The sequence below is a fragment of the Trichosurus vulpecula genome, chromosome 5 (genome assembly GCF_011100635.1).
Source record: "Trichosurus vulpecula isolate mTriVul1 chromosome 5, mTriVul1.pri, whole genome shotgun sequence".
NCBI classification, from domain to species: Eukaryota; Metazoa; Chordata; class Mammalia; order Diprotodontia; family Phalangeridae; genus Trichosurus; species Trichosurus vulpecula.
Window position 1 is genome coordinate 212,129,629 of NC_050577.1, and position 27,939 is coordinate 212,157,567.

General features: G+C 41.6%; 1 pseudogene; it reads left to right on the forward strand.

Moving 5' to 3' along the window:
* Nucleotides 1–16,779: 16,779 nt before the first annotated feature.
* Nucleotides 16,780–19,761, forward strand: LOC118851190 (annotated as a pseudogene).
* The last annotated feature ends 8,178 nt before the right edge of the window (nucleotides 19,762–27,939 follow it).

The following is a 27,939-nucleotide window of genomic DNA, read 5'->3' on the forward strand; positions in this document are numbered from 1 at the left end:
TTTTGGAAAATTTGATTAAATTCTTTATTGTTGTTGTTGTTTAGTTGTTTCAGTCATGTCCAACTCTTTGTGACCCCATTTGAAGTTTTCTTGTGAAAGATACTGGGGTGATTTGCTATTTCCTTCTCCAGCTCATTTTACAGATGAGAAAACTGAGGCCAACAGGGTTAAGTTATTGCCCAGCCCCACACAATAAGTGTCTGAGGCTGGATTTGGACTCAGGAAGACTCATCTTCCTGACTCCAGGCCCAGCACTCTAAAATTCATTGCCACCTAGCTACTCCAATTAAATTCTACAGACACTTAAGTACTTCCGTTGTGGAAGGTCCTAGGAACACAGAGATGACCAATCAGTAAGTATTTATTAAATACTTACTCTGTGCCAGGTACTGTGCTAAGCACAAGAGTTACAAAGACAAAAACGAAATAATCTCTGCCTACAAGGAGTTTATATCTTATTGGGGTAAACAACACCTACATATAATAATAACAATAATAATAGTAGCTGGTATTCACCTAGTGCTTTAATATAGTATTTTTACATGGTACTTCCATAGGTTTACAAAGCATTATACATGTGTTATCTTATTTTATCCTCACAAAACCTGATGAGATAGGGGCTATTATTATTCTAATTTTACAGGTGATAAAACTGAAGTTAACAGAGATTAAATAACTTGCCCAGGGTCACATATCTAATAAGTATAACATATTGTAATGTATACACATGTAAGTATTTACTAGATAATTGCAAAGTAACTTTTGAGTGGATGGTGAAAGGTGACTCTTGAACTGAGTTTTGAAGAAAACAAGGGATTTGGAGAGGTGGAAGTGAGGGGAAAGTGCATTTTCAGGCATAGGAAACAATCCAGGAAAAGGCATTAAAATGGGAGATGGAGTGTTATGTATCAAGAAAAGCCAGAAAGCCAGTTTGGCTGGATCACAGAGTTCAGGAAGGGAAATATTATAAAATAAGCCTTGAAAAGTAGGTTTTGACTTGTGAAGGGCTTGTACAGATATTTGTCTCAGAGACAATTTAGAGATGGGAGTTTATAGATTAAAGGAGTAACATTTGCCTATGATTACATAAGATATGATTCAATCATTACTATCAAGTGTATCTCAGGGAAACATAATGACTATTTTCAATTATTTGAAGGATTCTCATATGGATTAGATTTGTTCTGTTTGGACCCAGAATTCAATAACATTGAGGATTTAGTCATTCCTATGATGTCCTCTAGGCTTGGATACAGTGCCCCATGAGTATTTTGACTAATTCCAAAGCATTTATCTGTACTACATTTGAATCCAATATTACTATATAAGCCCCTCTCATCCCCATTCCAAGGTGTAGCATACGTACCAATATATAATTTATTCTGTAGCCACAGCTAATAAGTTGAAGTTTCAAAAAAGAATCAAGAACCATCTAAAAATTATAGATGCCCCAAAATGGGATGAACCAAGATGAGAGGTGGTGAGTTCCTCTTTAATAAAATTCTTCAAGAAGAGGCTAGATGACTCCTCATTAGGTATGTTATAGCAGGCACTCCTTTTGAGTACGGGTGAAGAGTTGTTGAAGTTCCTTTCAACTCTCAAATCCTGTTACTTTGTGAAGGAGTTTGCACTCAAAAAGGGGGAAAGAGGTGCATGTTTGGGGGGCAGAGCCAAGATGGTGGCTGGAAAGCAGGGACTTGCGTAAGCTCTCCCCCAAATACATCCAAACACCTTTAAAAATGGCTCTGAACAAATTCTAGAGCTGCAGAACCCACGAAATAGCAGAGGGAAACAGGTCTCCAACCAAAGAGAGCCTGAATGGTCGCCAGGAAGGGTCTATCACATGGTGCTGGGAGCAGAGTGCGGCCCAGCAAGGGCCACGCCAGGACAGACCAGACTGAGAGTCAACCAGCTGAAACAGGCCTTAGGGTGATGAATCATTTAGCTGTGGCAGTTACAAGACTTCTCAACCCACAAACGCCAAAGATCAGGTTAGCAGGTAACTGCGGAATCTAGTTAAGAGTGTTCCGACCACAAGCCTTGGGGGTGGTGAAGGTGGTGCGGCCGTGGCGGTGGCAGCAACAGAAAACTCCTGAGGCTGCTTCCAGAGCTCCAATGTCAGCTGCTTCCTGAGTCCCTGGCTCAAATGGTAGGAGGAATCTAGCAGCAGATCAGAGCAGGAGTGCAAGGAGCACTTTGTGGGCACAAAGGCAGGTTCTCTTGCTGTGCCCTGATTGGATCTGCACTGTGGTTCTGGTTGGTGGTTCTTGGGGGAGGAGGAACGCTACTGTGACAGAGCTTGGGCTGACAGAGGAGTAGAGATAGCTCTGAAAACAGCAGTGCTTGGACCCTAAAGCTTGGGACAAAGTACTCTCTACTCTACAAGCAGTCATACACTGACAAAAAGCTCAAGGGTCAAGTAGTTGGCTGGTAACATGAACGGGCAGCAAAAACAAACTCAGACTCAAACTCAGGCTCAAACTCAAACTCTAGATTCCTTTTGTGGTGACAAAGAAGAGCAAAACATACAGCCTGAAGAAGTCAACAAAGTCAAAGAGCCTACATCGAAAGCCTCCAAGAAAAATATGAATTGGTCTCAGGCCATAGAAGACCTCAAAAAGGATTTGGAAAAGCAAGTAAGAGAAGTAGAGGAAAAATTGGGAAGAGAAATGAGAGTGAATCAAGAAAACCATGAAAAACAAGGGAATGTCTTGCTAAAGGAGACCCAAAAAAATACTGAAGAAAATAACACCTTAAAGAATAGACTAACACAAATGGCAAAAGAGTTCCAAAAAGCCAATGAGGAGAAGAATGCCTTGAAAGGCAGAATTAGCTAAATGGAAAAGGACATCCAAAAGACCACTGAAGAAAATGCCATCTTTAAAATTAGTTTGGAGCTAGTGGAAGCTAATGACTTTATGAGAAATCAAGATATTATAAAACAGAACCAAAGAAATGAAAAAATGGAAGACAATGTGAAATATCTCATTGGAAAAACCAGTGACCTGGAGAAGAGATCCAGGAGAGATAATTTAAAAATTATTGGACTACCTGAAAGCCATGATCAAAAAAAGAGCCTAGACATCATTTTTCAAGAAATTATCAAGGAAAACTTCCCTGATATTCTAGAACCAGAGGGTAAAATAGAAATTGAAAGAATCCACTGATTGCCTCTTGAAAAAAGATCCCAAAAAGAAAACTCCTGAGAATCTTGTCGCCAAATTCCAGAGTTTCCAGGTCAAGGAGAAAATACTGCAAGCAGCCAGAAAGAAACAATTTGAATACTATGGAAACACAATCAGAATAATACGAGATCTAGCAGCTTCTACATTAAGGGATCGAAGGGCTTGGAATATGATATTCTGGAGGTCAAAGGAGCTGGATTGAAACCAAGAATCACCTACCCAGCAAAACTGAGTATAATGTTCCAAGGCAAAATATGGATTTTCAATAAAATAGAGGATTTTCAAGATTTCTCAATGAAAAGACCAGAGCTGAATAGAAAATTTGGCTTTCAAATACAAGAATCAAGAGAAGCATGAAAAGGTAAACAAGAAATATAATTCATACGGGACTTACTAAAGTTGAACTGTTTTGTTTATATTCCTACATGGAAAGATGACATGTGTAATTCTTGAGACTTTTCTCAGTATTAGGGTAGTTGAAGGGAATATGAATATATATATATGTGTATATATATATATATACGTATATATATATACATATATATATATGGAGAGAGAGAGAGAGAGAGAGAGAGAGAGAGAGAGAGAGGGCACAGGGTGAGTTGAATATGAAGGGATGATATCTAAAAAAACGAAAAAAATTTAAGGGGTGAGAGAGGAATATATTGAGAGAGGGAGAAAGGGAGAAATAGAATGAGGTAAATTATCTCACATAAAAGTGGCAAGAAAAAGCAGTTCTTTTGTGAAGGAAGAGGGGTCAGGTGAGGGGGAATGAGTTAATCTTGCTTTCATCAGATTTGACCTGAGGAGGGAATACTATACACCCTCAAATGGGTATCCTACTCCACGGGAAAGGGGAAGGGGATTAAAAAAAGGGGAGGTGATAGAAGGGAGGGCAGATAGGGGGAGGAGGTAATCAAAAGCAAATACTTTTGAAAAGGGACAGGGCCAAGGGAGAAAACTGAATAAAGGGGGACAGGATAGGATGGAAGGAAATATAGTTAGCCTTTCACACCATGAGCATTGTGGAAGTGTTTTACATAATGATAAAGGTGTGATCTATGTTGAATTGCTTGCCTTCTTGGAGAGGGTGGGTGGGAAGGGAAGAGGGGAGAGTATTTGGAACTCAAAGTCTTAAAAGCAGATGCTAAAAAAAGTTCTTTTTTACATGCAGCTGGGAAACAAGACATAGGTAATGAGGCATAGAAATCTATCTTGCCCTACAATAAAGTAAGAGGAAAGAGGATGGGGATGGGGGTGACAGAAGGGAGGGCTGACTGGGAAATGAGGCAATCAGAATATATGCTATCTTGGAATTTGGGGGAGGGTAGAAATGGGGAGAAAATTTGTAACTCAAAATCTTGTGGAAATTAATGTTTAAAACTAAAATATTAAATAAAAATGACAAAATTCTAAAAAATGGGGGTAAGAGAAGTACACAAATAATCATGAACAAAGAACCCTATATGAAACATATTTGGGAAGATATAGCCAAGTGGTATAGATGAAGAGCGGATGGGTTGTCATCTGTAACCTCTGAGAAAAAGTCAATGTCTATGAGCTCCTGGATCCATGGAAATATTGAGGTAGGAGGGTGATATATGGCAAGCAGTTGCAAGGCATAATGACATAAGAAATGTGAGGCAGAAAAAGTTACTTGATCATGGGTAAAGAGGAAAAGGGGAGAGGAAATCAGAAAAGAGTTAGTGGAGAAGTTGGTACCTAAACAGGGCCATGATAAAAGATATTTGAACACACAGAGATTGGGGTGAGAGACTAGAACATTGCAGGCATGGAGGACAGCATGAGCAGAGGGATGGGAACAAGAGAAAGCAGCATATTAATGGATGATGAAGAATAGTTTAGTTTGCCTGGAATGTAAACTAAATAAGGGGAGACAAGATGGCAGGCTGAACAGAGGCTAGATGCCTAGTTTCCTCAGACATGACTAGAAGAAAAGCTTGAAATTTCCATCTGACCAATGATCAAGAAACTATAGTGATTTCTTCCGCTTCAAAAATACCCAAAGAGTCAGCCAATAACCCATGGTCAATAAGAAAGTGGGCCATTAGCAAAGCAAATTCCAAATAAGCCTATAGATGATAAGAGAAAGGTCAGAGATTTAATGTTTTGACCCTCAAAGGTGTATTTGGGGTTTTGGGGAAAGTGGTGGAAGGTGAGATTAAGTAGAGTCAAATACTTCTGATATAAAGTCTCAATTTGGGATTTAAAGCTGAAGAGATGAGCAAAAAAAAAATACTAATTGTTGCAGATCTTGAAAATAAGAGATTTAATGCCTTAACACCTGCAAAAAAAGCCACAAAGGGAAAAATGTAATTTCCACAAAGACTGTTTGAATAGCTTGAAGAAATGAAACTATATTTTTAAATGAAATTAGTATTCTGGAGAAAAAAATTGGAAAGACAAGAAACAGTTGAGAATAGAAAGAGGTAAACTTTACCCAAGTAATGTCCTTTCTGAAAACTAGAATAGAGAACACAGAAATCAATGACCCTATGAGACAGCTAAAAATATTAGAACAAAATTGAAATATTGAAAGAAAAAAAAGAAAGAAATATACCTGCTTTTAAAAACAACTGGCTTAGGGACTTCAGGAACCAAGATAGTGGAGTATGCAGGAACTCTCCCATATTCACCTCTTAACAATCACAAAATAATATCCCAAAATGAGTCTTGGAACCACTGAACCAGCAAAAAGTTAGGGTGAAACTATCTTGTAGCCCAAGAAACTTGGAAGGGTGGCAGGAACAGTCTGTCTTACCCAGGTAAAGAGGGAGCATAGTCTAGGACAAGAAGCAAACCCTACCTCAACAAACCAGTGGGAGCTCCTGAGGCCCAGGGCTCGGAGTAGGCAAACATCCACACAAGGATCCCTCACGTGCCTCAGCACAGCCAGAGAAAGCCCTGGGCAAATAGGTAGATGTCAATGCCCAGACTTCTCAGGACCTGCTACACAACCCAGCATAGCCAGGCAAATAGGCAGATACTAACTAGTGCCTGGACCCATCATGTGATTCAGTGTAGCCCCAGCAAAGAGGCAGATACCAATGAAGGAACACTCTGCCAGCCTCAGCACATGCCAGACACCAGCACTGGGACTACAGCTCAGCATGGGGTAAGCTGTGAGAACCCTACAGCCTCCAGCAGCTCCTGTCACTGCCCCACCCCACTTTTTCAAGACAGCATAAGATACAAGGGTCCCCAGGGCAAGACCAGTGCAGCACCAGGTACACAGCTAAGACCTGCAGTCCCTGGCACAAGAAGCTTGGGACAGTGGCTCTTCCACCCCAGGAAGAGAGTTCAAATTTAAAAGTAAGGAGAAAAGCTGGAAAAGATGTACAAAACAACAACAATGACAAAAAAAAGAATCTGACGATATAAAGTTATCATGGTGATAGGGAAGATCAAGACATAAACTCAGAAGAGAACAACAAGGTCAAAATACTATAGGCAAAGTCCCAAAGAAATTTGAGAATTTGTTTCAAGCCCAGAAAGAACTCTAAAAAGAGCTTAAAAATCAAATAATAGAGGTAGAAGAAAATTGGGTAAAGAAATGAAAGTGATGCAAGAGAATTATGAAAAAAGCAACTTAGAAAAAGAAAACAACTCCTTAAAAAGTATAATAGATTAAATGGCAAAGGAGGTACAAAACCTAACTGAGGAAAATAATTCCTTAAAAAGCAGAATTGGGTAAGTCAAAGCTAATGACTCTAGAATCAATCAAACAAAATCAAAAGAATGAAAAAATAGAAGAAAATGTAAAATACCTCATTGGAAAAACAACTGACCTGGAAAACAGATCCAGGACAGATAATGTAAAAATCATTGGACTCCCTGAAAGCTGTAATCAAAATGAGGACCTAAACAACATCTTTCAAGAAACTATCAAGGAAAAATGTTCTGATATCCTGGAATCAGAGGACAAAATTGATATTGAAAGAATCCACCAATCCCCTCCTGAAAGAGATTCCAAAATTAAAACTCCAAGGAACATTATAATAAAATTTTGGCAGTATCAGATTAAGGAAAAAAATATTTCAAGTAGCCAGAAAGAAAAAATTCAAATATTGGGGAGCCACAAATCAGAATTACACAGGACTTAGCAGCTGCAACATTAAAGGATTACAGGTCATGGACTATGATTGGAGGAATTTGTTTTGTTTGACTATGCATATTTATTATAATAAATTTGTGGATTTTTTCTTTTCATTTTTTTCAGTGTGATGGGGCTGGGAACAGAGAAAACAGATTTCTGTTACTTTTTTTTCTTAAATAGAGAAAGGGTGCTACAAATATGAAGTGACATGAACTTTAAGATGAAGTCATTGTATTATTAGTTTTACTTAGTAATTTTACTTTGTTTAAAGAAGATGTTTTAGGAAGAGCAAGTAATCTGTAAATGTTTATTACAAAACACATCAATAAAACTGAAAGTGTAAAAAAAAATTTTAATCAGTTTAGCTGACAATGAGATAAGTACAAAATATTTCTCTTGATCATAAATTAACCCCACAGCAAATGGGTCAAATTTCTAGTGTATTAAAAGGGAAAATTGAGGCCTACGTTGTGTGACTGGAAGCATGGTGGTGCCCTCAGTGGTAAAATGAAAGTTAGAAAAAGGAGAGCGTTTGGGGGAGGGGGCAGAAGAAAATAAGTTTAGTTCTGAATGTGTTGAATTTAAGATGACTACAAAACAGCAATTGGAGATGAAAAACTGGAGCTCAGGGGGATGTTTAGGGTCGGAAGAGTAGATCTGAACATAATCTGCATAGAGATAATTGAATTCATGGGAGCTGATGAGATTACCAGGTGGAATAATATAAAGGGGAAGAGGAGTCAGGACAAGGCCCTGGGGAACACCCATGGTTAGCAGACATGATCCTCTATGAAATAATTTTTCTCCAATCATATTATTTCTATTACTTTGATTTGAGACACCTAAAGGTGATAAACTATATTTCCTAGTGTTGATATCTGCATTTTAAATTTCAAGTATTTATTATATGCTTACTCTGCGCTAAGCACTGATCTAAGCACTGGGCATGCAAACAGAAAATTGAGACAGTCCCTATCTCAAGGAGCTCACATTCTAACTAGGAGAGAAATCAAATAAGGATGGCTTAGCTTTATGGCAGACAAAAGCATTGGTAATACTTGAGGGTCCAGCAAGAAAATTATCAGGGAAGGTCAGTGGTTTCTGATCAGTTACCATTAAGAAGAGAGTAATAGGCCTAATGGCCTATTAGAGAATAGAGGAGGACCCTGAGTTATTGCTGGATATGTGGATAGGATGAAGTAGGGTGCCTGCATCTAGCCTAGAGTGAGTGATCAAGGTCTGATAAGAACTCAGCAATAAGGATTCAGGCAAGGGAGAACAAGGATTCTTCAAGGCCTATACCTGATGGCTGGTCATCTTGGGAGAAAGAAGGCAAGGTCCAGACTGTATAACAGAGATAGAAACATGGATTAAAAGTAGGCCTTTGGATTAAAGAGTTCAATTCTTAAGGAGGATTAAGTGAGTAGTTTAAATTAATAGATTAAGTGAATTCTTAATTAAGAATTAAGTGAATATTGCTAGGCCTGTAATCCAAAGACATTAAAAAAAAGGGAAAAGGACCTATTTGTACAAAAGTATTTATAGCAGCTTTTTTTTGTGGTGGCTAAGAATTAGAAATCAAAGGGATGTCCATCAATTAGGGAATGGCTAAACAACCTGTGGTATAGGATTGTAATGAGATATTATCATGCTATAGTAAACGACAAACAGGATGATTTCAGAAAAACCTGGAAAGACTTACATCAACTGATACGTAGTCAAGTGAACAGAACCAGGGAACATTGTACATAGTAACAATAACATTGTTTGATGAAGAACTGTGAGTGACTTAGCTATTCTCAGCAATACAATGATCCAAGATAATCCTAAAGGACTCATGATGAAGAATACTATCCACCTCCAGAGAAAGAACTGATATTGATTGAATACAGACTGAAGGCATGCTAGTTTTCACTTTCTTTTTTTCCTTTATTCAGGAATTCTTGTACAAAACGATTAATATGGAAAGTTTTACGTAATTGCCTATGTATATATCTGACTTCTTACCATCTCAGGGAGGGGAGAGGGGAAGGAGGAAGGGAGGGATAGAATTTGGAACTCAAAACTTTAAATAAATGTTTTTTAAAAAAGAACTGAATAGTCAAAAAACACAGAAGAAATTTCCATTCTACTCATATCAGTAAAGAAAGTAAGAGGTTTTGCTCATTAATGTTTCCTTTAAATGTTAAAACCATACATTCTGAAGATAGGCTTACTGCAGCTATCATCCAAAGATTTCCTACATCATATTTTGCAATCAGAGGTAAAGAAACATATTCATAATGAAAAATGTTTGAAAGATGTTAGACTGAAAATCCAAACAACTAGATACGTCTGCCGAATATCAAAGCAAATCTCTTACCTTTGCAGGGGAGGTGAAACACCGTGACTGAGAAAAAAATTACCAATTTCATGGTAGTAACTAGGGACCTAGAATGAGAGACCAGTCATCCTCAAGACTTAGATCCAATGAAGAACCCTTCTCCTCAAGATTTTATACCTACCTGAAATATGATCTCTTGTCAGGTGCTAGGTGAGGTGAAATCATTGGTGACAAAACATAGATAAATAAATCCAAGTGCCAAAAACAAAATCCATTTTAAATCTTCTTATTGTATTCTTACTGGGTCATCTCCTTTCTTAAATTGACTCCATCAACTCATGTTAAACTCAAATCATCTCTTTTATTCCTTCCTATTACAAACAAAAAAATTGTAAAGTAAAAGCTTTGGGATTAAAAACTAAACATATGCTTTCATCTGTTTTATTAATCGTCATGGAGATTCTAATACTTCAGAAAACTCAAATATTCTACTTGTTCAGAGGCTGTGTGGTATAGTGGACAAAGAGCTGGCCTTGGAACTACAAGACCTATTTAAGTCCTATCTCTAACTCCTATTGTCTACGAGACACTAGACAAGTCACCTAATCTCTCAGTCCCCTACACAATTCTCTAGTATTCTTAAAGAAGTTTCAGAGAAGGTACCTCCATAGGTAAATGGAGTTTTCTCAGTAAATTCATAAGCCTACTCCCTTTCCTCAACAATCAAAATGTATCCAAAGTCTAAACTACCTTCCTTCCTTCAAGGTTTTCCTTCCTCAAATCTGTGACATCTCTAGCCATAAACTTATAGCTACCATTTTTGAGATCCATAAACAAACTCATATGTATGTACTATATCTCTAACCAAGTCTTAATCTGATGCCCCATTGCATAGTGGAAGTGAATTTGGGTTTTCAAAAACAAGGGTATTCTGTTAAGTCCTATCAAGAAGAAAAGGCTGACTATGTGTCACCATTTGAGGACTAGTCTAAGGAAACTCGGAAAACTCATCAGCACATTGCATAATAGATTTTGTTGGATGAAACAATTTTTTGAATCCTATCTACTATGTTGTATAGAGATTGTGATCTGCATCCATGGAAGAAGTACACACACTTTAAGCATAGCAGTTTTTGGTCCAAAGATGTGATTTCATCCATAAAGAGCTCACAGTAAAGAAATTCCCCTCACCAGAGTAGATTGGTGTAGCTATCTGTAACTTTTAGTCTTAGAGAGTTGCTTGAAATACTGAAAAGCTAAAGAAATTACTTCCATATTGTTAAGTTCCTTAAAAGTGACTATTATGCTTCCCCATCCCTCTCTTCTCCAGGCTAAAAATTCTCACTTCTTTCAAGTGATCTTCATATGGCATGATCTTGGGGTCCTTATTATCCTGATGACTCATTGTCCAGAAGCTTTTGAGCCTGTCAATGGCCTTCCTAAAATGTTATGCAACATGTACACCATATTCCTTACTGATGAAGTCAAGTCACATTGAGGCAAACTATCATTCTCTTAATCCAGGACACTATGCCTCTCTGAATGTAGCCATACACTATAACTTTTTTTGGCAGTTGTATCACATTCTTTTTGAGTTTGCAGTACACTAAAGATATCAGTTCTTTCTATCTTGTACATGAAAATTTGATTTTTTGAACCAAAATATGACTTCACATTTACCCTGTTAAATTCACCAATGTTTTAGCCAGTTGAGATGTTTTTGGGTTTTGACTCTGTCATCTTATGTTTTAGATATCCCTCCTAGCTTTGTCTTCTGCAAATTTGATAAGCAAGCCACTTTTCTTTTATTTAAATCATGATAAAAAATTTAAAGACTACAGAGCCAAGCATAGATGTCTAGGACATTCCACTATAGACCTCCTTCCAAGCCAACATCAATTCATCAATTACTACTTGAGTCTGGTCATTTAACTAATTAAGAATGCACTTATGTGTATAATTCCTGTCAATAAGAATAGCATGAGAGAATTTGCTAAATGCTTCATTAAAATATAGATAAATTATATCTACGCTAATATATCTGTATCATATAGGTCAGAAAACCTAAAGAATACATCTGGTATCTTCAAGTAAGAGAATAGACTTTGGAGTATAAAGTGGGAGGAAGTTCCTGAGGTGTAAGGATAGGGGTTGTCTTCCCTTATGGAGAAAAGACCTAAGAAGCAGAGACTGTCCATTCAGCATATCCACGAAGTTCCAGTTCAAAAGTGAATTTAAAGTATCCTCATGGCAGACAGGGAGCAGTCAGAGGCTTTTTGTGCCTCCTCTGAAGTGAGGGGAAAGGGCCCTTCCATCATGCATTCCCAATGGGGTGATATGTATGTATGTATACATGCATGCATGTATATATGTGCTATATGTGTATATACATGCATATGTATAATATATCTATAAGCTTGTATGCAAATATGTGCCTATAATATATATGACTATATAACTATATAATATTATATAGAACTATATATATTCTATATACCATTCTATATAACATTATATTTTATGCATGTTTATATGTAAATTTTATTTAGTGACACATATGTGTACATGTGTACTATATATTGTATATATTGGGTGTCTGTGTGTGCATGCATGTGTATACAAACGTACACATATACATTTGCATATATGTGTGTATATATAAAATAAAAATTCTAGTCTTGCTCCTTCCCCAGGGTCATTGCCATAAATACTTTCCCCCAGTTCTTGAGATTGATTTTTACTTTGAATGAGCTTCAAAGAAAATGCAGCCTTGACCATGCAAAGGAGAACCTGCCTAAGGCAGGTCTACATTCTGGACTATCCAATAGCTATCTGGCAGGTGATAGACAAAGGTATAGAGAAACGAAGTACACATAGTGGTGGAATTTAAATGAATTAACACGGAACCAAGCCAAGGTGCCACCGCTGCTGCGGCCGTGCCCTGCTAACTACCAGTCTGCAGAACTAGACCTAAAATAAGTACCTGTTCTATCGAACCAGTGCAAACTGGTGCACACTGGCTGAATCCCAACATTAGATGAGACCAGCCACTTGGAATTAAGAAGACCTAAATTTGAAATCTGCCTCAGATAGTTACTACCTATGTGATCCCGGGCAAGTCATTTAACCTCTTTGTACTTCAGGTTTCTCATCTATAAAATATAGATAATAATAGCAACAATCTCATTGTGAAGATGAAATGAGATAAAATATATAAAGCACTTTATAAGCTTTCAAGTGCTATGTAAATGCTATTATTATCATTTGGTAGTAGAGTTAGCAGATAATAAAGAAGCTAGTGAGATATACATGCCTATTCCATGAAACCTTTACTTTTCCTCTCCATACCAAGGGGAGAGAAGCCATACTCCAATTTTTACTAACTGAATAGGAGAAGGGAAAGAGAAGAAAAGACAATTTCCTCCACTTTAACTTCATGCAGGTAGTATTTGGGGCTGTTATGTAATTTTTTTTCTTTTATTTTCTAGGCTATTTGAAGTTTTTACTAAAACTAACTGACCATCAACTGAAACTTGATGAACATAAAGAAAAAGAGAGAGAGAGAGAGAGAGAGAGAGAGAGAGAGAGAGAGAGAGAGAGAGAGAGAGCGCAAAGAGAAGGAAGATACATTTTTAAAAAAACTTTTTAGCCAAGCTTGGGGTAAAGGGGGGATTAGGTAAACAAGCCAATGTGAGAGAATTTCTGCTATTATCATAAGTCCTGATTATATCCTAGAGATAAATAGATCCATAAAACCACATGTTATGGAGGAAAGTAGTTGCTTCTTTTACCCAAGGGTATCTTGGTATTTCCGGATTTGTAAACTATGGCTCATTCTAATTCAACACCAGAGAACTGTTGACCTCAGTCAAGCAATTCCCCTGAGCTACTCTCTTTCTCCCTCCCTCCCTGTCTCTCTCTCTCCCCTCCCCACTCTCCCTCTGTCTATTATATATATGCACATATATAATGTATGTGTGTACATATGCATATATATGTGTGTATGTGTAGAAATATGTATATACATATGTATGTATGTATTTACATTGATGCCTTTTGTCTTTACATAACAATCATTTCCCAATTACTTTGCTCCTGATGGCTCTGGAGGAGAAAGTGAGGCTGGTGACTTTGCACAGCCTTCCCTCACTTAAATCTAATTCACTTGCAAGTTGTGGCATCACCTTTCTGATGCCATGGTCCTCTTCCAGAATGAAGGACAAATAACAACCTGTGAGTAGTACAGGGTGTCCCACTTGGGACTCAACTAGCCATTTCCAATTTCCTTCCCCTCTCCTTTCCTTTCTTCTCCTCTCTTTTCCTTTCCTTTTTCCTTTCCTTTTCCTCTCTTTTCCTTTCCTTTCTTCTCCTCTCTTTTCCTTTCCTCTCACCTCTCCTCTCCTTTCCTTTCCTTTCCTTTCCCTCCCCGTTCTTCTCTGTCTGTCCACATAGGGTATCATACTGCTACCTGAGGGTGCTTTGCCCAAAGGAATGTAAATTTTGATCCCTGAAACCTCACAAGGTATCTTAGGATTTATGGGCTAGATTCCTTTCTTAAGGACCATGCCTTAAACCCAAATCACTCCAGCTCTCGTTGATTAGCCAACAACAGGTCCCAGCTCAATCCTGGCCTGGTCATTGTTTGGACCCTGATGGCTCAGAATGATTGTAAATATAAACTGTTTCTGTTTTAGACACTGAGGGTCTTCCCCTCCCAGACTGATTTTTTTTTGACTAGAGATAAGAGGCCATTTTTTGCCTTATTTCTTATTTAGCCTTAATCACTGAATGAGCAGTGCCTCAGTCAAACTGAGACTTAGTAAAGACCTTAGCTTAAAAAGGCCAAGGTCTCCCACTGCATCTGGGCCATCTCTAGTTATCCTGTTCTATATCTGGCCACTGGGCCCAGATGGCTCAGGAGGAGAAAGTGAGGCTTGGTAACTTTGCACAGCACTCCCTCACTTAAATCCAATTCACTTGCAAGTCATGACATCACCTTCCTGATGTCATGGTCCTCTTCAAAAATAAAGGACAAACAACAACTACAACAAGAAGTGGTTGGTATAAAGATCCTAGACTGGACTCATAGTGTTCACTTCCTTGAGGCAAAAAAAGATCAGTGATTAGCAGGAGTCCTAGATTTTTAAACTTAATCCATTGTAGACCAGCTGAATTCTGAACCAAGTTCAGAGACAGAGAACCATGACTTAAGGAGTTACAGGACAAAATCAATTAATTGTAAATAGGACCAATAAATACACAATACAGAATAAATTTTAGCCTTCTCATTTCTATTACTTGTTTGGTCTAGAATTCTTCCCTTAGCCATAGTTATTAAAGATATTCAATCCTATTCTTTTCTAATTTTTTAATATTGAGAGCTTTTATATTCAGGGTACATATGTATTGTGAGTTTATTGTTGTGGTGCTATAGACTGTATTCTAAATCTGATTTCTGCCAACTGCTTTACAATTTTCTCAGCAGTTACTTTAAAAAAAAATTCTTCCATAAGGAACATATTCCTCAGTTATGAGACCCTGGACAACTGTTTTTGGTTGCTTCTCTATTTTGCTTGTATAGTTTCTTTTGTCAGTCTACTTGTCTTTTTTAAAACAAATAAAACAAAAAAAAAAGAATTTTGATGACTATTGTTTTATAATATAGTTAAAAGTCTTGTTAGGCTATAATCCCTTTAATTGTAATTTTTCTCATTATTTTTATTGAGGTTTTATTTCTCTGTCTTCCAAATGAATTTTATTTTTATTTTGTTTAGTTCTTAAAAAGTATCTCTTAATAATTGATATAACAAAAATCTGTAAATTAAGTTTGGTAGCATAGCCACTTTATTATACTGGAATGGCGAAATCATGAGTAATGACTATCTCTAATTATTTGTCTTCTTTTGCTTCTGTAAAGTGTCTTATAGATGTATTTATATAAATCTTGTGTATCTTAAGCTACCTCCTAGATATTTTATAATTATTTGGAATAAAATTTATCTTATTATCTTTGCTTCCTGGAAATGCTAACTTATATTACTGATGACTGTATTTAGTATCCTGTAATACTGGTATAGCTATTAATTGTCTCACTTTTATTTTTTTTACTTATTTAAGGGGATTTTCTAAGTGTACTATCACGTTATCTGCAAATAATAACAGTCCTGTTTCCTCTTTCCTAATGTTTATACTTTTTCCAGGCCAACTCCCTTGGCTGAGCTCTAAAGTAAATGGCAGTGCAGAGAAAGGTAAAGGAACCTTTGCTCTCCCATTAGCTCTTTCAAGGAGCAAAGCTTTTTATCCAATTAGTTTGTCAGGTGGCAAGGACAAGAGACAGTTGGTAGACAGTCTGAGTGGCAGCTGAAACCAAGGAAAATCTTAAATACATTTATCCTCATGGCTTTGACTTTTCTTCTAACTATACCAGGCATTTACAAGTTGTTATTACTTTTAGTGTCTAAAGACTAATTTTTTAATGAAAGTGAAAAAATGTGGAAGTAAAAATAAAACAAATCTAACTTGCTTATTTAAGGTTTATAATGTGCCTTTGTTACAGAAACCAGTGAAGTACATAGAGCAAGTATTTGAGGATATCGTTTTACAGAATAGATTGCTCAAATAGCTTTCGTGCTTTGCTTAGGTCACATGTTTGGTATGAGACTAATAGTGTTAGCTCTGCAAATGTTAAGTAACATTTAAAGCAGCAAAACTGTTTACCATTTTCTCTAAAGAGTATGTACATTTCATTCTGTGACTTTTTCTCTCAGGCAGCTTGTTGTAACAAGGATTTCAACCCATTAGCTATTTCACAATGACGTGCCAAATAGACAAAACATTGATTAAAACAACAAACAGTACAGCTACTGTATGGAGTTTTAAAGTATTTCCAACAAGAAGGAATTCAGATTTTCCTTCTTGGTTTAAGAGGATGTGATTGAAGTGTCAAACCTGACCAAATGATCAAAGAGTCACAGAGGTCACACAACTGCTGTTAACTCTTAAAAAAACCCAGAGAGCTCACACAGGTTATCAAAACCACAGCCAACACTAAAAATAAAATAAAACAAAATAAAGCCAAAGAGCTGACCAAACACCCCGGCCTGAGCAGGGGTTGGAGCAGACTTGGGAGAGGACTGCTCTCCCCGCTGCCCACGATGGAGGCCAACCCTGGCGGCGGCGGCGGCGGGGGTGGGAGTGGCGTGGGGGTCGAGGACTGCGTCCATTTCCAGAGTTATCCCTTTGACTTCCTCGAGTTCCTCAACCATCAGCGCTTCGAGCCCATGGAGCTGTATGGGGAGCATGCCAAGGCCGCGGCCGCTCTGCCCTGCCCACCGGGGCCCCCTCCCCAGGCCCCGCCACAGCCCCCACCTCCCCAGTATGACTACCCGCCACCACCGCCGGCCTTCAAGCCCAATGCTGAGACGCCCTCTTCATCGTCATCGTCCTCCTCCTCCACATCCCAGGCGAAGAAACCAGAGCCTGCTCTGCCCCCAGGCTTTGAGGCGCCTCCACCCCCTCCTCCTCCCCTTTTCGATGCTGCCTTCCCTGCTCCGCAGTGGGGGATTGTGGACCTCTCCGGGCACCAGCACCTTTTTGGGAACCTCAAGAGGCCTGGGACGGCAGGGGGGCCGGGGACCGGCCCGGCCACGCCAGGGCCTTTGCCCAACCCAAGCCCTGGGCCCCCAGGGACTCCTGTGGTTGCTGACCTGGGGGCTGCTGCCAAGAATGACAAGGGCTACTTCCGCCGGCTGAAGTACCTGATGGAGCGGCGCTTCCCCTGCGGGGTCTGGCAGAAGTCCTTCAAGCAATCCTCCCACCTGGTCCAGCACATGCTAGTGCACTCTGGAGAGCGGCCCTACGAGTGTGGCGTCTGTGGGCGCACCTACAACCACTTCTCCAGCCTCATCCGCCACCGACGATGCCACAAGGATGCACCTCCCCTGCCTGGAGCCCCGCAGGCCCCACCGCCACCGCCGCTGCCCCCTCTGGCTCCTGCTGCCTCTGCCGGGGTGGACAGTGGGCCCCCTCCCCCCGGGGCGGCCCTGGTGGCCCCAGGCCCTGGGAGAGAGGGCCCCTTCACCTGCCCCCTCTGCTGGAAAGTGTTCAAGAAGCCCAGTCACCTCCACCAGCACCAGATCATCCACACCGGGGAGAAGCCTTTCTCCTGCACCGTGTGCAACAAGAGCTTTACCCGCCGGGAGAGCCTCAAGCGCCACGTGGAGACCCACTCGGCCGACCTGCTGCGGCTCCCCCGTGCCATGTGTGGGATGGCCTTCCGGGATGCGGCCTACCTCCTCAAGCACCAGGCAGCCCATGCTGCTACCAGGGCCCTGGAACCCCGCCCCGATTACCCCTGCGACCTGTGTGGCAAGTCCTACTCTGCGCCACAAGGCAGCCCACGGCCCTGCCACTGCAGCCCCTGAGGTCCCCAAGGATGGAGCGACTCCCAGCCCCACTGCCCACCTTTCCTACTGGGCCCTACCTCCTGCCCCCAGAGCCTCCAGGTGATGGTGGAGATAAGGCTGCAGCGGTGGCGGCAGCTGTGGTCTATGGGGCTGTCTCAGTCCCACTGCTGGGGGCCCACCCGCTGCTCCTTGGGGGTGAGGGAGGCCCTACAGGAGGCGGGGACAGTGGGGCTGTGGGGCCAGGGGCCCCAGCTCCAGGAAAGACCTAATGCTGTGGAATCTGCGGGCGGGGCTTTGGGCGATGTAAGATGCTGAAGCGCCACGAGCGGATCCACACGGGGAGAGAAGCCCCACCAGTGCCTTGTGTGTGGGAAGCGCTTCCGAGAGTCCTTCCACCTGAGCAAGCACCACGTGGTGCACACACAAGAGCGGCCCTACAAGTGTGAGCTCTGTGGCAAGGTCTTTGGCTACCCGCAGAGCCTCACGCGCCATCGCCAGGTACACGGGCTGTCCCTGCTGACCTTGCCTCAGCCACTGGCCCCCGGGCCAACCAGGCCTCAGCGCCACCGGGGCTGCCCCTCCTGAGGTCCTCAGCTATGCTTGCTCTGACTGTGGTGAGCACTTCCCCGACCGCTTCCGCGTCATGAGCCACAAGGAGGCGCACATGGCCGAGAAGCCTTAAGGCTGCGACGCCTGTGGCAAGGCTTTTGACTTCATTGAGAACCTCATGTGGCACAAGCTGGTCCACCAGGCAGCCCCTGAGCGCCTACTGCCTCCTCTAGCCCCTGATGGGCCCGGCCCAGACAACCCAGGCGCTGGCCTGGACAACGGGCTGGCTGGGGAGGCGGGGGCAGCTGTAGCAGCCCTTGTGGCTGGGGCGGCTGGGGGAACAGGCAGGTGCGGGGGCTGGGGCAGGGCCTGGCCCTGGGGGCCCTGAGCGCTTTAGCTGTGCCCCCTGTGGCCAGAGCTTCAAGCACTTCCTGAGGCTGGTGACCCACAAATTCGTGCACCTGGTGGGGCCGACGCTGGGCTGCGGCCTGTGCCGCCAGAGCTTTGCTGGCGCCTACGACCTGCTCCTGCACCGCCGCAGCCATCGCCAGAAACGCGGCTTCCGTTGCCCTGTGTATGGCAAGCGCTTCTGGGAGGCAGCACTGCTGATGTGCCACCAGCGCTGCCACAAGGAGCAGCGGCCCTACAGTTGCGGCGTCTGTGGGCGTGGTTTCTTGCACTCCTGGTACCTGCGGCAGCACCATGTGGTGCACACGGGTGAGCGTGCCTTCAAGTGTGCCGTGTGCGCCAAGCATTTTGCCCAGTCCGCCAGTCTGGCCGAACACCTGCCTCTGGCATGCTGTGGCCAGGCCCCAGCGCTGCGGCGCATGTGGCAAGACCTTCCGCTGCCGCCCCAACTTGCTGGAGGACCAGCGGCTGCACCTGGGCGAGGGTGCCTACCGCTGTGAGCACTGCGGCAAAGCCTTCTTCTACCTGGGCTCAGTGCTGCTGCACCAGCAGGCCCATAAGCCCACACGGCCCAAGCTGCGCTGCCCAGCCTGCCTCATGGTCTTTAAAGACCCCAGCTACTTCCGCAAGCACTTAGCTGCTCACCAGTGGGGCTGGCCCTTCCGCTGCTCGGCCTGTGGGGAGGGTTTCTCCAACACGTATGGGCTTAAGCACCGCTTGATGCACAAGGCCGAGAGGCTGAGGGCTGCCACTGCTGGGGCCAAGGAGTCCTGATGGGGATAGGCTAGAGGTGGTCAGCACCTTGCTTCCTCTGGCTCCCAGGCTTCACCAAGAGCTTGGAGGGGGGCTCTCCATCTGCCAACCCCCCCACCCTTCTTCCACAGCCTGGTAGGGGGGCTTCACTTCATAGGGATCTGGCCACTCCCATCATGAGGGATGGACTTTATCCTTCACTTCTCTCTCCCCTGCCTCCCTCCACATCCTGGGAACTCTAGGACCCCCCTGTAGGGAGTTAGTGCCGTTCTAGGGCTGCTCGGACCCTAGCGCTTGGCCTGTTTCCTGGGTAAAACCAGACAGGCTTAGTAGGAGTTGGAACGGTAGGTGCCCGGAGGAAAGACTTCCGTCCCTAGCAGCCCCCCTAACAGCACCCCTCTTGCTCTGATAGCCATCCTTTCTCATGCAGGCAGAGTCCATCCACCTAGGACTCAACAAGCCCAGTAGGAGGAACACAGCTGGCCACTACCTAATGCTCTTGAACCAGTACCTAACACAAACATGCTTTAATTAATGGGAACTTCTTTGATACTTTACAAGGGCATCCTGCCCCGTGCCTCACATAGCTCATACAGTTCCGATAATCAGTTTATATCCTGCCCGAGCCTTCCCAGGCCTCTTTAGATACTGTAGAACAGCACTCCCCCCCTGTTCCTAGCCTTCTCTGTCACTGTAGAATAGCACTCCCCTCCTGTTCCCATACTCCTATGGAAACCACCTTACCACAGCCCTAGTTTTCCCATACACTTGTAGGCAGCATAGTTTACTATAATCTAGATTCTTCCCACCAGATATCGCTACTAATCTAAGTGCAACAATACATTACTGAAGCACATCTCTTTTCCCCTGCTTTCATCCCCTTGAACACCTGCTTCTGCTTATGTAGTGCAAAAACCTATAAATATGGATAATGGCTTCCAATAAATTGGAGTTATAACCATCTTTGCTCCCGCCTCATCATAGCGTACTGAGATAGGGCAACTTGCTGGTCAAGACCCTAGCACCCCCCTAACACCAGACTCCCTCCCCATCTGCCCCTTTGTAATCCCCCCACCCCACCCCCATCCATGCCCGAACCTGTAGAAAACGAGGCTAATTCCCACCCACCCTGATCACCACCACCACCACCACCATCTTGGAATCTGGCTGGAATAGGGGAGGGGGAGATGGATTGGGAGAGACATGGGGTAGGGGGGCTGATTGCCGTTTGGATGTGTGGGGAGGGCGTGGGGTGGGGGTGGGGGGAAGACGCAGTTTGTACAAAGTCGGGAATAAATATTATCCTTGTGGCAGGAAAAAAAAAGACAATATTATGGGGTATGTCCACTGTGCATACTGTAGCTTCTTGGACCTGCCAGGTGAGAATTAGGTGACAGGTTAGATATCAAATGTAGATGAACAGCCCTGAGGAGGAGAAGGATCAGAGGTGCTAATCCACCCTTAATACTTGCACCTTTCTGACTTTTTCTTGGGATGCTTTCCCACTCGCACCATTGTATTGCCTGCTCTCCCCTGGTGGTTGGTCTTATGGTTTGTGTTGGCTATTATGTTTCTCCAAAGGAGTTGCTCACTAGGATGATGGTAGCGGAGACCAATTTGGAGAAACATTTCATATATACAAGCCGGGAATAGTATTGCATATTAAGAATGTATACTAATCCAAAAAATTCAGGAACTAGTAGGGGTGGAGGAGAATCCTGTTAAAGAGCATTTAGATGAATAGAAGAAAAAAAATTGGCATTATAAACACTGCATACTGCATGTTACCTGAATAGAAAAAGGAAATAGATAAATAGGTGAGGATTTGGGAAAACAGATTATGATCCTGACATGATAGACTGTCTGAGTAAGAATGAGGCCTCTGAAAGAGAGGTTACACTTGGGTGACCAGGAAATCAAAGTAAAAAAAAAAAAAACAGAATAGAGCTAGAGAAGTTACACTTATAGATGTTGATATCAATGATACAAATGTGGATATAGATATATAAAGAGATTTAGAGATAGATAATATAGAGAAAGATATACATATGACAAGCAAAGAGGCACTATGTAGCTGGAACTGTTTCATATTCCAAAGACCCCATTGTCTGAGGGCAACAAATCTTCTTTTAGAGAAGGATTATCTAATCTAAAACTTTGAGAACAGACAGAGACTTCTTTAAAGGTGTGAATAGAGCAAGGGCTGAATGTACGCTAATGCCCTCCTTGGAGGAGGAAGATCTGCCAAGGGTCCTCCTCTGTGGTTAGTTATCTAATCTGGGTGTTAAGCTAATAGAGAGATGGTACAGCTCAATCTTCCTCTTAGTGGGAAGTGGTGGCAGCCCTACAACTTAGTCCTGGGTGAAAGTAAGGGTGTTTGTGGTCTCACCTGACAGCAGTGAGTACCAGAGAGCAACAGGACGCAACACCCAGCAGAGAATACATGCAATGCCTATTTATCCTGAAAAAATTGTGTGCCAAATAGAGACTAAATGCCACGAACTACCAAAGAATCATCTTACAGTCTAACAGCAGCTAATCAGGTACCACTAGAGGAAGAGGGGAAGGAAAAAAGCATTTATTAAGTGCCTACTATGTGCTGGGCACTTTGCTAAGCATTTTACAGATATTATCTCATAGACTGAGGCCACAGGGGCTGGGTAAGTGTTGCCAGTCCCTGTCCTTTATGTGACCTATTTGCTGTGTTCATTGCTCTAAGGCTGCTTGTCTTATCTAGGGAAACTATCTATCCCTACCTCAGACTCTGGAGGAAAAATGCCATTTTTGTCTTTAGTGCATAGGGTCCTTCTCAATAGGGGAGGAGGAAACTAAAAAGGTACTCAGAGAAGATGGTGGAGTAGAAGAAATTAGTACACTGAACTTCACAATCCCCCCCCAAAAAAAACCTTCAAAAAGATCTAGAAAATGTACCAGACTGAATCCTGAGGAGGAAATCCAAGACAAAAGCTATAATGAATAATTTGACTAGAGCGCAGCTGAGAGCAGTCTAGCACCGGCAGAGGTTGCTCCCCAGAATAAACAAAAGTGAAGACCCTTAGGGAGGCATCCACAGACTCAGACCTCAACGGGGACAGGTACTAAGCCAGTACCAAGGTACTGGCAAGGTAGTTTTATTACTCAGTACCCAATTCTACATCACAGATGCAGGGCAGACTCATAAGGAGATTTGCCCCAAGGGTTGCATTTCTGGGTACAGAAGCCCTGGGTAGTGTACCTAGAAAGGAGTAAGTTCAGAAGCCTGCAAAAAAATAACCAGAGCAACAATTTCAAACCAAAAAGGGCTCCCACTCTAAACCAACAGAGCTTCCCAACTTGCTGACAGAGACTGAGCCTGGTAGCAGTCTACTGTTGTTTAGACCCAAATCCAGGTCAGAAACTCAGAGCTCAGACCAAATGGAAAGAAATCAGACTTTCCCCTGGATCAGAAAACTTTGAGAACACTGAAAGACTAATACCTGAGCTATGCCTTATGTGCTGGAGTAATACAATACTCAATATCCCCCAAAAAGCAGACCTTTCCTCTAGAAGTATATAGAGTCTGGCCCCTAACATCAAGTCTGAAGTTAGAAAGCAGACTGAAAGAATGAACAAACAAATAAACAAAAAGAACCCTATAAAGAACTCTTATGGTGATAGGAATGCTCAAGACAGAAACATAGAAGAAAAGAATGACTTCAAAATATCTACAAGCAAAACTCTGAAGAAAAATACAAAGACAAGCTGTTTCTGGAAAAGATTAAGCAACAATTTAAACAAAGGGTTAAAAAATTTGTCAATGAAATGAAAGCACCAGAGAAAGATTGGAAAAGAAATCAGAGTCATGGAAGAAAGACTTGAAAGTGGAATTTACAGCTTGGCGTAAGCTTTTTGCACATGCAACAAATTTCACAATAATTAGAATGGACCAAATAAAATTCAACAACTCCATGAGATAATGATAAATATTAAAACAAAGTCAAAGGACTGACAAAATAGAAGAAAACATAAGTTATCTCCTGGCAAAAACAAATGGCCTGGAAAACAGACCAGGAGAAAAAAATTGAAATCATCAGACCACCTAAGTATTGGGACCAAAGCAAAAGCCTAAATATGATATTTGAAGAAATCTTACAAGAAAACTGCTTTTGCTCTTAGGACCAAAGGGGAAAATAGAAATAGAGAAAACCACCTGTCATCTCCTGAAAGAAACTCTCAAATGAAAACATCCAGGAACATTATAGACAAAATCCAGAGCTTCTAAGTCAAAGAAAAAAAATATTGCAAACAGATAGAAAGTTGTTTCAAATTCTGAAGAGACACAGGGTAAATGACACATGATTCCCTTTGGAGGAAAGAAATTGGATATCCTGGGGAAATCTGGTACCTGGGAGTGAGACACAAAAGAAAAGACAAATCCTCCAGGCAAACTCCTCAAGGCAGTGCCACGAACTATCAAGAAGGAAGAGCCCAGAATAGATACCTTGGAAAGAATCATTCCATGATAAATACAGAGAATAGAGAAAGACTAGATAATTGTAGGAATCAAGAACCAGAAAATGAGGGTTTAGAGTAGACAGAAAGAGAAGTCAGATAATGAGGGTAAAAGAAATCCTCTCAAAAAGGGCATTTAAAAAATGAAATAAAAAAAAAACTAATGAAGATAACAAGTTGAAGGGGAGAAAAGAAAGGGGAAATATACTTGACTAAGTGGGAAAAAAGAGGGAAACAAATCACCAAGTAAAAGCAAGGATGGAAAATAACTAATAAGCAAAACACTAAAGGGAAAAGGGTAATGAATGGGAGGAGGGAATCAGGGATATAGGAAAGCAAACAATTAGGAATAAGGACACCTTAAAAGAGAATAAGCTAAAGGAACTGAAGGAATATAGTACCATGTTTACAGCACAGGAGGGAATAAATCATAACTTGAAAAAAAGCAATGTTAGAGAAAGTTGGAGGAAAATATAACTTTTGTAATTTTAAATGCAAATGAATAAACAAAAAAAGAATGACAATTGGAATAAGAAAGCAAAATCCTATAATCAGTTGTGTCCGAGAAACACATTTAAAAAGCTAAGACATACACAAAATAAAACTGAGAGGATAGAAAAAAATTTACTATTCATCAAGTGAGTCCAAAAAAGCAGGAGAATATACTATATGAAAAAGCAAAAACAAAAATCCAAAAAATAAAAAGGGATAAAAAAGAAAAAGTGAAAGGAACTATGGACAGCAAAGCAATATCAGTAATAAACTTATATACTCCAAATGCCTTAGCATCCAAATTCATAAAGGAAGCATTAACTGAGCCACAAGCAATCATAGAGAGTAACACAACAGTGACAGGAGAATTCAATATCCCTCTTTAAGTTTTGGCTAAATCCAACAGAAATGTAAACAAAAAGGAAAATACAGCGCTGAAGAAATTGCTGGAAAAATTAGAGTAAAGGGGAGTTGGAGCCAAGATGGTGGCTGGAAAGCAGGGGCTTGCATGAGCTCCCCCCAGGTCCCTCCAAAACCCTATAAAAATGACTCTAAACAAATTCTAGAACTGCAGAACCCACAAAATAGCAGAGGGAAGCAGAGCTCCAGCCCAGGACAACCTGGATGGTTGTTGGGTGAGGTCTATTGCACACAGAACTGGGAGCAGAGCCCAACATGGGCGGGAGCAGAACCAACCAGACCAGGAGCAGGCGGAACAGGCCCTAGCGACCTGAATCAGTGAGCTGTGGCAGTTACCAGACTTCTCAACCCACAAACACCAAAGACAACCGAGAAGGTTAGCGAGTAAAGCTGCAGGGGACAGGGTGGAAGGAGTTTACAGGTTCAGCCATTGCCATGGACGCAGCGGGGGTGGTGCAGCTACAGAACTACAGCTGCAGTTGCTTCCAGCCCCAGGCCCACCTGGTGGGAGGAATTAAGTGGCAGATCAGAGCAGGAGTGCAGAGCCTGCTTAAGATCTGAGTCAGGCACAGGTTGGCGGTTCTCGGGGGAGGAGTAACACTGGTGTGGCAGAGCTAGCTGTATAGAAATAGCTCTGAAAAAACAACGCATCCCCTCAAGCTTGGAACAAAGTACTCTTTACTCTATAAGCAGTCATACCCCGACAAAAAACTCAAGGGTCAAGTAAGGTGTCTGGGAACATGGCCAGGCAGCGAAAATGGACTCAGATTCAGACTCAGACTTTGAAATCTTTCTTTGGTGACAAAGAAGACCAAAACATACAGCCAGAAGAAATCAACAAAGTCAGAGAGCCTACATCAAAAGCCTCTGAGAAAAACATGAACTGGTCTCAGACCATGGAAGAGCTCAAAAAGGATTTGGAAAAGAAAGTTAGAGAAGTAGCGGAAAAATTGGGAAGAGAAATGAGAATGATGTGAGAAAAACATGAAAAACAAGTAAATGACTTGATAAAGGAGACCCAAAAAATACTGAAGAAAACAACACCTTAAAAAATAGACTAACTCGAATGGCAAAAGAGCTCCAAAAAGCCAATGAGGAGAAGAATGCCTTGAAAGGCAGAATTACCCAAAAGGAAAAGGAGGTCCAAAAGACCACTGAAGAAAATACTACCTTAAAAATTAGATTGGAAAACTGCCTGTTCATATCCTTTGACCATTTCTCAATTGGGGAATGGCTTGTATTCCTATATATTTGGCAATTAAAGCTATCTATAGGCATATGAAAAAATGCTCTAAATCACTACTGATTAGAGAAATGCAAATCAAAACAACTCTTAGATACCACATCTCTCCTGTCAGCTTGGCTAAAATAACAAAACAGGAAAATGATAAATGCTGGAGAGGATGTGGGGAAATTGGAACATTGTCACATTGCTGGTGGAGTGGTGAGCTGATCCAGCCATTTTGGAGAGCAATTTGGAACTATGTCCAAAGGGCTATAAAAATGTTCATACCCTTTGACCCAGCAATACCACTTCTAGGGTTGTATCCCAAAGAAATCACACAAGTGAGAAAAGGACCCATATGTACAAGGATATTTATAGCGGCTCTTTTTGTGGTAGCCAAGAATTGGAAATCAAAGGGATGCTCATCAATTGGGGAATGGCTGAACAAGCTGTGATATATGAAGGTAATGGAATACTATTGTGCCATAAGAAATGGGGATGATACAGACTTCATAACAACCTGGAAAAACCTACACGACATAATGCTGAGTGAGCGGAGCAGAGCCAGGAGAACACTGTACACAACCACAGATATATGGACTCCGTGAGGACCAACCCTGACAGACTTCGCTCCTCTCAGTAACACAAGGTGCAGGCACAACTCCAAAGGACTCACGATGGAGAATACTATCTACTTCCAGAGAAAGAACTATGAAGTTTGAATGCAGATTGAGGCACACTTCATGCTCGCCTTTTTCTCTTCTCTTTTGTTTTTGTTTTAGGGTTGTTGTTTTTTTTTTTTGTTCTGTTTCTTCTTTCTCATTATTCATTCCATTGGTCGTAATTCTTCTCCGCAACTTGACTAGTGTATAAATTAATTCAATGCGAAGTCATTCATGATAGTTACATGAGATTCCATGCCGTCTTGGGGAGGGAGGGGGGAGAGAGGGGAGAAAATCTGGAACTCAAAATTATGTAGAACTGTCTGTTGTAAACTAAAAATAAAAATAAATTTAAAAAAAGAAAAAAAATTAGATTGGAGCAAGTGGAAGCTAGTGACTTGATGAGAAATCAAGATATTATAAAAACAGAACCAAAGGAATGAAAAAGTGGAAGACAATGTGAAATATCTCATTGGAAAAACCATTGACCTGGAAAATAGATCCAGGAGAGATGATTTAAAAATTGTTGGACTACCTGAAAGCCACGATCAAAAAAGAGCCTAGATATCATCTTTCAAGAAATTATCAAGGAGAACTACCCTGATATTCTAGAGCCAGAAGGTAAAATAGAAATTGAAAGAATCCACCGATCACCTCCTCAAAAAGATCCCAAAAAGAAAACTCCTAGAAATATTGTCGCCAAATTCCAGAGCTCCCAGATGAAGGAGAAAATACTGCAAGCAGCCAGAAAGAAACAATCTGAGTATTGTGGAAACACAATCAAAATAATACAAGAGCTATCAGCTTCTACATTAAGGGATTGAAGGGCTTGGAATACAATATTCCGGAGGTCAATGGAGCTAGGATTAAAACCAAGAATCACCTACCCAGCAAAACTGAGTATCATTC